At 42.5% G+C, this 5,000-nt stretch overlaps 1 protein-coding gene across 1 annotated transcript in view; it reads right to left on the bottom strand.

The window, feature by feature from the left end:
- LOC123509872 (collagen alpha-1(III) chain-like) overlaps positions 1-5,000 on the bottom strand; it is a 157,751-nt gene that overhangs the window by 37,785 nt on the left and 114,966 nt on the right. The window contains 1 exon segment of the mRNA XM_045264458.1: positions 3,398-3,464. The gene's annotated coding sequence lies outside the window, so the exon portion shown is untranslated.

Genomic DNA, 5,000 nt, shown 5'->3' with positions numbered 1-5,000 from the left:
TTAGTATGTAGAAACACTGGAGTGGACTGGAGTCGCCTTAATAATCATGTTCTTTTGTTCCTATACTAAAAACAATTCCACGGGGCACTAACACTATTTGAGAAGGTTCCAGTTAAAGATACACGTGCTTTTCAGGGTGTTAGAGTGGTTACAGTGGCAAATTAACGTGATTTCTGTGTTTTTAAAAGGAAATACTCTCTTCAGAACCGGACCAATTAAAGATACACGTGTTTTTCAAGGTGTTTGGGTGGTTATTGTGGCAAATTAACGTGATTTCTGTGTTTTTGAAACGAAATACTCTCTTCAGAACCGGACTAATTAAAGATACACGGGCTTTTCAGGGTGTTTGGGTGGTTATTGTGGCAAATTAACGTGATTTCTGTGTTTTTAAAAGGAAATACTCTCTTCAGAACCGGACTAATTAAAGATACACGTGTTTTTCAGGGTGTTAGAGTGGTTACAGTGGCAAATTAACGTGATTTCTGTGTTTTTAAAAGGAAATACTCTCTTCAGAACCGGACCAATTAAAGATATACGTGTTTTTCAAGGTGTTTGGGTGGTTATAGTAGCAAATTAACGTGATTTCTGTGTTTTTAAAAGGAAATACTCTCTTCAGAACCGGACACGTGTTTTTCAAGGTGTTTGGGTGGTTATAGTGGCAAATTAACGTGATTTCTGTGTTTTTTAAAGGAAATATTCTCTTCAGAACCCGACCAGGCCTTGGAAAATAGTCATAGCGAGAGAATAAAGTGTTTCTAGAGGCTTGTATTATGAAACGCTTTGCTCTCTCACCCATCACTACTTTCCAAGAGGTCCAGTTGAAGATACTCGTGTTTTTAAGTGTTTCTATGGTTCTGGTGATAGATTGGCAAGTTTCTAGTTTGTGAATAGGAGAAACTGCCCTGAAAACCGTCTAGTTGTCTCTCTGGCCCTGGAAAATTGTCATAGTGAGACTGCACTTGGATACTTGTGTTTTTAAGAGTATTTTTATAGTTCTGGTGATGGAGTGGCAAGGTTTCTAGTTTATTAAGAGGAGAAACTGTCTTGAAATCTCGGCTCGTTGACTCTGTGGCCTTGGAAAATTGTCGTAGTGAGAGAGGAAGGCATTTCTGAATACGAGCGTAAATACCATCTTTAGTACAGTAAGTGGGGAGCTGAGTGGGGAGAGTGAGTGGGGAAAGTGACTGGGGGAGAGTGAGTGAGTGAGCTTAGGTGAAGATGAGAAGGATTTATGAGTGGGGATGATGACTGGCTGTAGATGCACAAGAGTTATATTAAAGTCTCTTGTATAACTGGTTTGTTGTAGAATAAAGTTAGTAAGGTCTCTCTCTCTCTCTCTCTCTCTCTCTCTCTCTCTCTCTCTCTCTCTGATTATGACCCAATTTTTAAACGGTGTGTTCTCTCTCAACTATTTTCACAAGGCAAAAGAGGTTAACAGTCCGGTTTTCATGCGTGTTTTCCCTTATTTTCCCCTACTAACGGTGTAGAATTCTTGTTCCACCACCACCACCACCACCACCTACTACTATCTTGAAAACACCAACGACTTTCACTATGTATGTACTAGTGTGTTAAAAATAAGTCAAGGTGAGATGCCGAAATGCTCAAGAATGTGAACCACACACACACACACACACACACACACACACACACACACACACACACACACCAAACATTTAAGAAACTCATGTATTTGTCCTCCCTATACCACACGAAAGGAGGAGGAGGAGGAGGAGGAGGAGGAGGAGGAGGAGTAGTAGTAGTAGTAGTAGTAGTAGTAGTAGTAGTAGTAGTAGTAGTAGTAGTAGTAGTAGTAGTAGTAGTAGTAGTAGTAGCAGCAGCAGCAGCAGCAGCAGCAGTGGTGGTGGTGGTGGTGGCGGCGGTGGTGGTGGTGGTGGTGGTATATATGGAGTAGAGGAAAAGGTAGAAATGACGTGATTCTTCAACAGGAACACAAGCAACACAAGGAAGGTTAATGAAGCTCAGGTGACTTCTATTCATCTCTTTCTTTACGTCCAGCTCGGCGCAGCCTCCACGGGGTCTGGGCAGCATGGAGTGACCACAGGCGCGTTACAAGTGTGTGCAGTAACAGCCGCGTAAATTGTTGTTATTACAGTTTTCTTAAGACCAACCCACCTCATATATCTACTATTTTTATTATTTCATGACGTGTTAGAGAGAGAGAGAGAGAGAGAGAGAGAGAGAGAGAGAGAGAGAGAGAGAGAGAGAGAGAGAGAGAGAGAGAGAGAGAGAGAGAGAATCATCATTTCATACGAGAGCAATGTTTAATGTACTAATTCACACTTACTACAACACTGTAAGCACCACGTGACTGGCAAAGCTTGGTATACAAATACATAAAATAAATCAATCAGGAATACACCCATTTATTTATCCCCATACGCCTTCACCTCACCACCACAATACATACACCAAGAGTGATACAAACACACGCTAATGACAACTAACACACACACGCTAATTAACCCTTTCAGTACCAGGACGCGTTTCCATATTCACTCTACTTACTGTTTGATTTTATACAGCTTCAGAAACTCATGTGGGGGATTAAAATAGTGACGACTGTGGCCATTAATCTTCTGACCTCCATAGACCCTCCGTAATGTTAATAAAATGGTCTTGATGCGTTTCTATATTCACTCTGCTTACTGTTTGGTGATTCTATACAGCTTCAGAAACTCATGTGGGGGATTAAAATAGTGACGACTGTGGCTATTAATCTTCTGACATCCACAGACCCTTGCTAATGTCAATAAAATGGTCTAGTACACAAATCTCAAGGTAAAAATGCGTCCCAGTACTGAAGGGTTGAATATTGTGGCAGATATGTATGTACTCATTTATCATCTATCTTTAGTGTGGTTTGGTGTTTCCGCGGCTGTGTTGATAACTTATGTAACAAGGGACATTGCGTGGTGTAGTGGTGGTGAGTGGTGATTGGTGTTGATTGATGGTGAGTGGTGGTGAGCGGTGATGGTGTTGCTTGCAGGTGACTCCTGGCGGGGCAGCGGCGTGGCGGTGTTGACTCGTTCACTCGTTCACAAATACCCCTGCTCGTCACCTCCTCGAAGCACCACCACCACCACCACCACCAGGCGAGGCGCGGGTTGGGTTAGCCATCTATTATTACTACAAGGTTTTAGGGGCGCGCACACACACACACACACACACACACACACACACACACACACACACACACACACACACACACACACACACACACACGGCTACTGGTGTATAGGTGTTAACGATATTCATTCTCTCTCTCTCTCTCTCTCTCTCTCTCTCTCTCTCTCTCTCTCTCTCTCTCTCTCATTCACCATCACCATCACCATCATCATCATCAACATCACCACCACCACGACTCAGTACTCACCATGTCATTGGCGCTCCATGAATGGTTGGCCGCCGCGTCCTCTCGTCCAATCATAATCCACCGACTCCTGTGGAAAGAGAAAACGAGATGAAGGGTCACGCGTGGCCAGGGGAGCTCACCTACATACACCGGGACGCCCTGTCGCTGCCCTGCCACTGCCCTGCCTCACCTCACCTGGCCTCACCTCACCTGGCTGTCGGGAGAGGGCGCCACATCACTATAAACAGCTCAAATAAGGTAGAAGTGCATGATGGGATGACAAAGCGCCATATTCAGAAACGCCTTCCCCTCTCACCAAGGCAATTTTCCAAGGCCACACAGACAACTAATAATATAAAGGGTGCTCTCACAACGGCCCTGGGGTAAGAAGCTTGTGGTGAGAGAGGTGTTTGGTGAATGCTGGTGACTTGTTCTTATTTGTTCTGTTCAGGAGAGAGAGAGAGAGAGAGAGAGAGAGAGAGAGAGAGAGAGAGAGAGAGAGAGAGAGAGAGAGAGAGAGAGAGAGAGAGAGAGAGAGAGAGAGAGAGACCCATATTAAAAAACGTCTTCCTTCTCACTACGACAATTTTCCAAGGCCACAGAGACAACTATCCTGGTTTTCAAGAGTTTCTCTTCTTAATAAACTAGAAATCTTGCCAATCTTTCACCAGAACCATAAAAATATTCCTAAAAACACGAGTATCTTCAACTGGAACCCTTGGAAAGCAGTGATGGCAAAGAAAAGAAAGGTGTGTGTGTGTGTGTGTGTGTGTGTGTGTGTGTGTGTGTGTGTGTGTGTGTGTGTGTGTGTGTGTGTGTGTGTGTGTGTGTGTGTGTGTGTGTGTCAGTTTGTTGTTTATTTTGTTTTAGGTAAAGAATAGATCAGGAATAGGCAAACTTTTCAGTACAAGGGCCGCAGTAAAGAAAATCAGTTTTATTTATTTTTCCAATCTTTTTTCCTTTCTTTAAACGTAAGAAGAAGAAGAAGAAGAAGAAGAAGAAGAAGAAGAAGAAGAAGAAGAAGAAGAAGAAGAAGAAGAAGAAGAAGAAGAAGAAGAAGAAGAAGAAGGTCAAGGGTATGAAAAAGGAGAGAAAACCTGCTCCTGTAAAAACTAAAAAAAAAAAAAAAAAAAAACATTACAAAACAAAAGAAAAAAAAAAAAAAAAGACGAGAGATGAGAGAATGACTACAATTACTTTACCCTCCTCCTCTTCCTCGTCCTCCTTCAAGAAGCATAGATAAGTGGTTCTGACACAGGCACGAGACATTGGGTACATACGAAAGAAGCATTAGTGGTCGTTAGCTTAACCCCCTTCAGCACCAGGACGTTTTCATATTCACTCTGCTTTCTATTAGGTGATCGTATTGACCTTCACAAACTCATTCATGTAGGGGTTAAAACAAAGACTCTGGCCATTCATCTTCTGACCTCTAAAACCCTTCAAAATGTCAGTAAAATCGTCTAATCATACCCAAAACTCAAGGTAAAAATGAGTCCTAGTTTTCAATTCTATAATGAGTAGCATGACACATTCCCATATTCATTCTGCTCACTATTAGGTGATCTTATACGGCTTCACAAACTCATGTGGGAGTTAAATAAGTGAAGACTCTGGCCATTAA

The sequence above is a fragment of the Portunus trituberculatus genome, chromosome 27 (assembly GCF_017591435.1).
Source record: "Portunus trituberculatus isolate SZX2019 chromosome 27, ASM1759143v1, whole genome shotgun sequence".
Taxonomy (NCBI): domain Eukaryota; kingdom Metazoa; phylum Arthropoda; class Malacostraca; order Decapoda; family Portunidae; genus Portunus; species Portunus trituberculatus.
This window is presented reverse-complemented; position numbering and strand designations above follow the sequence as displayed.